Raw genomic sequence first — 9217 nt, 5'->3', positions numbered from 1 at the left:
ATAATTTTTGCTATGTTTGCTTTGGTCGATGACTGTAATAAACTTGACTTGACTTGAGTTTAAGCAGTATTTGTAAAGGCCTGAGGAAACGTTCAAAAAAAGGGCCTCCATCTTAGAAGACATGAGATCAGATCTCAGGCAAGCCTCCCTGGGCACACACTCCAAAGATGGAGTGCTGCAAGGCAGGAAAGTCCTTTCTCAAATCGCTACCTGTCTCAGGGGCGGAATAAGAAGAAAATGTCCTTAACGTATGGGCAAGTTCATGACCCTCAAAGAATAAATAATGCCACCACTGAGCACCAAGCAAACAGCTGATATCCTGCTAAAAGCTTACATGCCAACCAGGGCCTAGCTTAAGTCTCAAGGCAGAAACGCACTCACTGTTCTGCCAGTTCTAGTGCGTCCTCACCTCTCCTGAAAATGGGGGCACACAACGCTAGTCAAACCCTGCCCCCTTTTACTGTAAAACCTGGTGGGAGCAGCTCGAGTGTGTGTGTGTTTCAATCCAGCTTCAAAGAGATTTCACAACTGATTGTCAGATCAACATGTCGCCCCTCCAGGTGTGACGAATAACAAGATAAAAAGTGTGAAGCATTCACTGGAAGCACAAAAAGGAGGTCAAAAACCAGAATGCTGGAAAGATGTGGCTTTATTCTGTGCACAGTGGCACCAATAATTTATTGTATATAAAAAAGAGAAATTTCTGTATAAAATATGTTAAAGCCCAACGCGTTTCAGCCTGTGTAGTCAAGCCTTCATCAGGGGAAAATTAAACTCTTCAGTAAAGTATTAAGACAACCTTTTTCTGGTATTTTCAACAATAATGAAGCCTGTACTGCGTGGGAGCCTCAAGCCAGCATTCTGGATTAGGGGGACAGGCTTCACTTTCAGGTGTGCTTGTGATCTTGGCACCTTTGAAGAAATCAATTAAACACGAGCTGCAGGCAGGCTGAGCTAGAGAGACAAAATGCATGCTGTTCACAGGAAGCTTCCCCCCCCCTTGTTTAACATTCAGTCTATGACACTCCAGTGGCCACTTACATTCTTAGAAACACAGGGACCTGCTTTTTGTCAGGTCAGGCTATGGGTGGCATTCAACGCTAGTCTTACTTAGGGCAGACCCGTAGAAGTTGGTGGACATGACCAACAGGCTCATTAATTCCAACGGGTAGGACTTGGTTAAATGTTACCCTCTGACAGGAAGCATTTCTCTAGCTGAGGGTCTCAGACGAAAATCCCATGCCCAGAAAGTCTTGCTCAACATTCGTTGCCCCCCTGGCTCTGGAAATTTGGTACAGCAACAGCTTTGCAAGCAGAAAGTCCCAGGTTCAATCCCCGATGTCTCCAGGTAGGGCTGGAAACTTCCCCTGACTGAAACCCTGGAGATCAGCTGCCAGTCAGTGTATGCAATTCAGAGCTAGATACACCAAGGGTCAGACTCCATATAAGGTGCCTTCCCAGTTCCTATTTTTCCTGTCTCCCAAAATTCAAGAAATAAAGACACATCTGAAGAAAAGCGCCCTGACGTGGTGACTGAACGTAAGATGGAAGGAAAATCTGGGGCAGGCGAATGGAACCTAGGAGGAGGTATTGGTTAGGGTTAGGTAGATGGACCTTGCATGTTAAGAGGTGGTGCACCTCTGAATACCAAAGGAGGGAGAACAACTGGGAAGAGCTGCTGCACATGTGCCCCAGTGAATTTCCAAGAGCAATCTGGCTGGCCATTGTTAGAGAAATGATACTGGACCAGACAGGAACCTAGGAAGTTGCTTTAAACTAATTCAGATCATTGGTCCATCTAGCTCAGTACTGTCTACACTGACTGGCAGTGGCTTTCTGGGCTTTCAGGCAGGGAACATTCCCAGCTCTCCCTGGAGATGCCAGGGAGTGAACCTGGAACGTTCTGCATGCATTCAAAACAGATGCTCTGCCGCTGAGCCCTTCCCAAGAGGTGCACTCTTTAAAAGCCGAAAAGGTTATTCATGTTTTTTTGCAACTGATCTGAGTTCTCATCAGATGTCAAACATAGTTGAGGACTAAATTCTAAGCACCGTTACAGATCGCTATCAAATACAGTGAAATACTGTATGCTGTTACAAGTCTCTCTTAAATCCTATCAGATACCCAATACTATTAACATGCCAACTGTCAAGTGGTGCCTAATATCAAATGTTAAGTATCAAACATTTATTTACTAATTTAACAAGGTTTATAAAACATTTGATTAAGAACAAACCTCTGAACAGTTTACATAAAATAATATAAATGCCCGTAAGAAAAGACTGAATCAACAGCCTTTAAAAGCAAGTAGATGTAATAAAACATCCAAAATATAGATAAAATCAACAGTTTTAAAATCACACTTACATAATAAAATATACATAGTGTCTGTGTAGGTGTGCCTAAACAAAAATGTGTTTTTTAAAGGAAGCATCAAAAGCAGTACTAGAGATATTCCTGATATTAATACTGAAATCAAGTATCACAGGATGCCAAATTCTCCTATTAAAAATATTTGGCAGATTAAACAGTAAATATTTGGCAAACTGTACTAGTCAGACAATTTCTGGAGACTCTTTTGAGATCAAAACTGCAGTGGGGAATTTTAGCAAAAAAAAATGCATTTCAGCTCTGATATAAAACAATAATTCAGAGCGAATGAAGCAACATAAAATGGCCACAAATGAAGATAATAGCCATAAGAACAAAAGAAGTGAAAGAGAACGGACAGACTTGAACCAAAATCTATCTCAATATTGGGGACAGGGAAGAAATTTGATGCAGTTTACATTTAAAGGTCTGTTTTTGTGATGTTTTAAAGTATTTTTAGTGCTTTTGTTTGCCACCCTGGGCTCCTGCTAGGAGGAAGGGCGGGATATAAATCGAAAAATAAATAAATAAATAAATAAATAAATAAATAAATAAATAAATAAATAATGAAGATGAACATACCTAATCCACACTTTCTGAAAAAATATGCAAAGAGAAACACAGCCATTGTTTGAAATTTGCACTTCTCTGAATTTTTGCAATGCAGTTCTCCCGCCAAATAATATGTACAAAAATGCATATAAAATGCATGTATTTGCAATAAAATACATTAAAAATGCATGTATTCATGAAAATGGCATGCAAAAATGCTTCACATTTGGGAAAATCGCTTAGCAAAAGTGTTTGCATTAGGCAAAATTGCATACAAAGATGTGTACATTAGGAGAAATTTACACCATAATACTGATGAATGTTCATAAGGATGTAATTTTTTTTTTTTTTTGAAATTCCAAACCGATGTGGGAATGTGGAGAACTTAAGAGTGAAAAAATGAGAAACTGAAATCGACAGATCGGCTCATCCATATTCAATATCCTAAACTGGAACTGGAGCTGCTCTATACAAGAGAGCCAATATCATCAGTCTGTGCTATCCAAGCCAGAATATTCCACAGAGAGAAAGGAGGAATGACCAAGACACTTCACGCCCAGTGAGAAACATGATGTGCTTCATAAGCAGCACGTGCACACAAAGACATGAACTCTCCTTATACTGCATCGGACAATTAGTCCGTCTTGCCCAAGAGCCTCTCTGGGGTCCCAAGAGGAGGTCCGAGCTCATGCTACCTATTTCCTCGAGCTGGAAAATGCCAGGGATTGAACGCGGGGCTTTCTGCGTACAAAACAAGCTCTCTGCCACTATGGCCCCTCCAAGTGAGAAGAATCTTGCACATGCTAAAGAGAGCAATACGCACCCTGTGCCTCCTTGTTTTGTTACTTAGGAACTCCTTAGGAAGCCTTGGGCAAGCAGTTATCTCTCAGCAACTGCCTCCCCTGACCCCCCACAATCTTTCATATGCAATGTGGCCATGCATAGATCTGCGTTATAGGGCTGTGGTAAGGATCACTTAAAACATTGTCTGCAAAGGGTTTTGAATGTTCAACTCCCTCCAGAAAGCAGGCAGGGGGCAGGACCCAACCCCATGTAAATGCTAAGTACTATTGTCACAAAACAAGCTAAATGGGAATCTATTTCCCATTTTAGGAAAGATCATAAAATCCACCCTATAGCGAACCTTGGGAGAAAGTACATGACAGAAGGCTACGCTGTGAGGTTCTTTTCTAGAGATCTGCCTTTTCTCCCAGGACCTGACATTCAAAAACCCTCCTCCGTGGAAGGCATGCTCTTCCTTGACGGATCTCGCCTCCATCTTCAAGCTAAATCAGCCTCTGCAGCAGCAACAGAAGGAGAGGGAAGGGGGGAAGGAGAGAAAGCCTTTTCCTGGTGGGAAATCCTACTCAGCCTCAGTCATTCACCTCTAAAATGGGAACAGCGATAGCCTTCTTACAGGGCCTGATTCAAGGCCAAACGCCGCACAGGTTGTAAAGCATGTTAAAAGCATGCAACATAAATTATTAAACCGATCAATAAAGCAACAAGCCCCCCCCCGATCCCCATTCCGGGGCCGGAATTAAATAGCATTTCACTTACTGTTCTGTCCAAGTGACTGGGACCTCAGTCTTTACCACAACGAAGGCTGAGAGTCAATTTCTTCTCAGGCACCAAATGGTATACATATACACGCAGCAGCCTCCTCTCTCGTGCTGGCAGTCCTCGTGGATGGCTTCCGAATCTGCTACATGCAAAAGGGGAAAAAAAGAGGTAAAGCACACGATGCCAGTGAGGTTTCTGATCCTAATCCCTCCTCCTATATGAGTCAGTAGGTCAATAATCTATCCAGAGCAATTCTCTGGAAAGATTTTTTCTTTTTCTTTTTTTTGTCTTCTGGAAGAGCCACCCATTTCCTGCCGATGGCTGCTGTCGGAGAAGCAATGCATGTGCTCCCCTGATCTGGGATGAGCTGTTCATCTGTGATCATGCCATTTTGAGACTCAAGCCAAGAGGTGCAAGAGAGAGAAGAGAGTCATTTCATTTTCGTTTCTTCTAAAATGAGAAAAGCACAGCACACCTTCAGCAAGCCCTTCCACGCTTGTGTCAGGCATGCTGTATTCCAGTTTCCTCAGCCTCACAGCCCCCAAAAGCAGAGCATGAAAGAGTGCCCAAAATGCACCACGAACTGTTTGTACTCCACAAGCAAATCACGGAACGTAGTGCACACACATCCTCGGCTGTGTGCACAATGAAGCCTGCCCCCCCCACACACACTCCATGAGTCAAGGAGCTGCTGCCTTGAATCTGGTTTCATAACAGGCTCTCAACTAACCACCTACTCACACCCGCGTCACATAACGGGGTTGCGCTGAAAAGCTCACAGGAAATCACCCTCTGTTGCCAATGCATCCAACACACTCCCAAGAGCCAACACACACCCTCCTTGTGGCCACGGAGGCCTCCACCACTTGGAAACTGAGCAACACTGGTCCCCACACACACACGTACACAGAGCAAACTATAATTATTTGATAGAAACATTCAGGCAAATGCGTGGATCAAATTTGTCTATCAATGGCTGTTTGCCATTATGGTTTAAATGGAACCTGCATGTACAGAGGCAGCGTGACTCTGGGTACCAGTATCCTTCTGGGTACCCAAAGCTGGAGGATAACAAGGCAATTCTGAAGCTCTTAAGCATTTAGGGAAAGGGCTGTAAGGAAGTGCTGGTGCACCTGCTTTGCATGCAGAAGGCCCCAGGTTCAATCCCTGGGATCTCTAGGTAGGGCTGGCAATGTCCTCTGCCTGAAACCCTGGACAGCCACTCCCAGTCAGTGTAGACGATACTGAGCTACATGGACCGCTGGCCTGACTCAGTATAAGGCAACTTCCTGGGTTCCTATAGTTATCATTCATATAGCTCTATGTCCTTGCAATTTCCATTTTATAGATAGACAACCGAGGCTGAGGAACAGTTACATGCCACACCCTTGATCCAAAGCAGAAGTTGGGATTTGGTCCAGATTTCCTGGATCCAGCTTGGTAGCTCGTGGGCCACGCTGGGGATTTCACAAAAAGCAAGGTGCGTAACACCAACACCCACCTCCTCACGTAATTAGGGGAGAGGTGCTCATGCCCAGCATCAAGTGTACATATAATCAAACTGCTCAAAATAACTGAAAAACAGGAGCTGCCTTATACCAGGTTAGACCATTTATCCACCTAGCCCAGTTCTGTCTGCTCTGACCAGCAGCAGCTCACCAGGGCACTGGGCTCAGCAGCAAGGCCCTTCCCATCGCCTCTCCATGTGCCCCTTCTAAGCAGAGATGGCAGGAACCAAACCAGGGACCTGTGGCATGTAAAGCAGGTGCTGTGGCACTAAACCATGGTCCCTCCCTTCCTCACAAAACTGCAATCACAAATTAGAGGAATGTTAGACACGAAACAAGACAAAACCAGCCAGCCAGCCCACCCAAAGGAGTCCTAAACTTAGTTCAAAGCACCCTCACAAACAGCCACATTTCCAAACTTACAACTCGCTTTTTCATGAGCATTCCATCAGCTAATTCGGCGAGGCAACCCCAGCAAGGAGCGGGAGGAAAAGAGCTCTCCTCTTTCCTTCCCACTGAGCAAACAGCAGCGCTTGTACTATTATCCACCTTTTGACTTCAACGAGCCCATAAAGCGGTCCTAAGACCCAGTGCAGCTGGTACCTCCAATGCGCTTGCTTTCAATCAAGCTGTCCGCACGCAAGTGAGTGTCTGTAGTTCAGACCATTTGCGAGTATATGCAACTTTCATTTTTCTTTTCACTTCTGAAAGTTTCATTCTGATTCAAAGAGAAAAAAAACCAAAAGCACCTCATCTAGAAAACCTGCCTGCCATATGTGAATAGGCTGCCGGAACACTCATTCCTTGCAAACAACAATTGCAGCTTTCTGAATCTGGCAAGCATTCACTGGCCAAGAATCAGAACAGTCAGGATGAATGCAAATTCCTAGAGAAAGGGAGTTGGGCTCTGATTAGCATACAAAGGCAGTGGAAGAGGCCACGTGCCTCCCTGACCACCAACAGAACACCCCCTGAGTCATCCAGACCACAGGATGACTCCTCGCAAATTTATTTCCTCTCCTTCCAAAACCCCTGCTGTGTGCTGTACACCACTGGGGGACCTTGAACCATTTCCCTGCTTTGATGGAAATTCCAAACCAGGTTCCACTCCGCATTGCAATGATGCGGCCATCTGCCAATCCTCGCTTTGAGTCAGTCCACAACTATACACAGAAGGAAATTAGTCAAGAGCACACAGCACATGTTTCGTAGTGAGTCGCTGTTCAGGCTCTCGTGCAATGCCGGTTCTGAGAAATGCAAGATCCTGGCAACGCCCAAAGCACAGGAAAATCCCACAAATCAAACAACAACAAAAAAGGAAAGGAAAGAGGGGGGGGTGGGATGGGGGAGGTAGAGAAGAGAAGCAAAGTGGGTGATCTGTAAAAGTGTTGTGCTGGAAACCATTTTTAGAGTTGATTTCAGAGCCAGTGCAGTTGAAATATCAATGGAGGGAAGAGGACGGGAGGGGGAAGAAATGTCACATACTGGAGGAAAAAACCCACCCTCCAAAACAAGATCTTTGCTGTGCGTGATGAGAAAAATAATTAAAAGAACAGAGAGAATGAAATCAGCAGCTGGGGTGGTGGTGGAATTAACACTTTTTCCGGTTTGTGCTAAAATATGGGGAAAAGAAGGCTAAGTGTATCTTGAATGCGCTTGGGGTCCTGCAACTGTTAAAGTCAAGTGGATTACCGAAAGCAAGAGTGGACAAACTGTGACTGAGGATCCGGGGGGGGGGGATTAGCACAAAGAGAAGGTGTTTGTGGGCAGTCCATGAGCAGAGATAGAGCACCTGTGAGCTGGCTATTATATACAGCCAGGCCTGCAGAACGGTTTGCTATGCTGCTGCTAAGTCCCTGGTTCAATCTAGTCACCCCCAAACAAGGAGCGACGGTGCATGCGGGTTCTAATTTGCACACTCTGGATCTGACAGGAGGCACACTTGCCAAAAAGGTTGGATGTCACTGAGGGCTCCTCCAGATCATAGAATCATATCATAGAATAGTAGAGTTGGAAGGGGCCTATAAGGCCATCAAGTCCAACCCCCTGCTCAATGCAGGAATCCAAATCAAAGCATTCCTGACAGATGGCTGTCCAGATGCCTCTTGAATGCCTCCAGTGTTGAAGAGCCCACTACCTCTCTAGGTCATTGGTTCATTGTCTATGGCTCTAACAGTTAGGAATTTTTTCCTGATGTCCAGTCAAAATCTGGCTTCCTGCAACTTGAGCCCATTATTCTGTGTCCTGCACTCTGGGATGATAGAGAAGAGATCCCAGCCCTCCTCTCTGTGACAACCTTTCATGTACTTGAAGAGTGCTATCATATCTCCTCTCGGTCTTCTCTTCTCCAGGCTAAACATGCCCAGTTCTTTCAGTCTCTCCTTATAGGGCTTTGCTTCCAGTCCCCTGATCATCCTTGTTGCCCTCCTCTGAACCTGTTCCAGTTTGTCTGCATCCTTCTTAAAGTGCAGAGACCAGAACTGAACGCAGTATTCAAGATGAGCCCTAACCAGTGCTGAATAGAGGGGAACTAATACTTCACACGATTTGGAAACTATACTTTTGTTAATGCAGCCTAATATAGCATTTGCCTTTTTTGCAGCCACATTGCACTGTTGACCTATTTATCGAGCATTCATCCTGATTTGCTTGCATGAAGCTTAAGAGGAGGCTGGACAATGTCTGGCCTTTATTGAGCATCTCTTCTGATCTGTTAGCAGAGCAGTTATTCGGCAATACGCATTCATCCTGGTTTGCTTGCTGGATTTTTATACGTCTTCCCCATTAGTAATTCGCTGATCCGACACTTTTAAATGCATTTCCCCATCACTTTGGAATTGCAAAAAGTCTGCTTTTTTCCCCAAAGTGGGTTTGTTGTGCCAGGGCAACAGAGCACTTTAATCTACTTTAACTGCACAAACCTAAAGTTGCAGTATGCACTTGAATCCCTCCTGCAAATTACTGGCAGGCTGCAGGCACCCTGACTTAAACAACAAAGCTCTCCTCTCCAAGAGGCTCAGATCAAACATCATGAAGGCAGCATCCTGTACACTCTTACCTGGGAGTAAGCCCCACTGAACTCAGTGAGACCTACCAGCAGACGTGCCCAGACTTGTATTACAACATGCCCAGAGGGTTGCAATAAGTGCTTAACATGTCTTTTTTAGCATACAATGAGTATGCATTTGTGCCCTGCTAAGTCTCAAAATAACAATAATAATAAT

General features: G+C 44.7%; 1 long non-coding RNA gene across 6 annotated transcripts in view; it reads right to left on the bottom strand.

Annotated features, from left to right (window-relative positions):
- Positions 1-579: 579 nt before the first annotated feature.
- The window catches only part of LOC133390142 (uncharacterized), a 124348-nt gene continuing 115710 nt past the window's right edge, over positions 580-9217 (bottom strand). For 5 of the 6 annotated variants that reach the window (XR_009764312.1, XR_009764311.1, XR_009764315.1 and 2 more), the window contains 2 exons: positions 4483-4627; positions 580-912 (listed from right to left, as the gene is read on the bottom strand). This is a non-coding gene — a long non-coding RNA (uncharacterized LOC133390142). The remainder of the gene's footprint in view (positions 913-4482; positions 4628-9217) is intronic. The other variant, XR_009764316.1, reaches the window with a different exon arrangement.

Source organism: Rhineura floridana, chromosome 8, assembly GCF_030035675.1.
Source record: "Rhineura floridana isolate rRhiFlo1 chromosome 8, rRhiFlo1.hap2, whole genome shotgun sequence".
NCBI lineage: Eukaryota > Metazoa > Chordata > Lepidosauria > Squamata > Rhineuridae > Rhineura > Rhineura floridana.
Note: the sequence above shows the minus strand (reverse complement) of the source record. Positions and strands in the feature narration are given on the sequence as shown.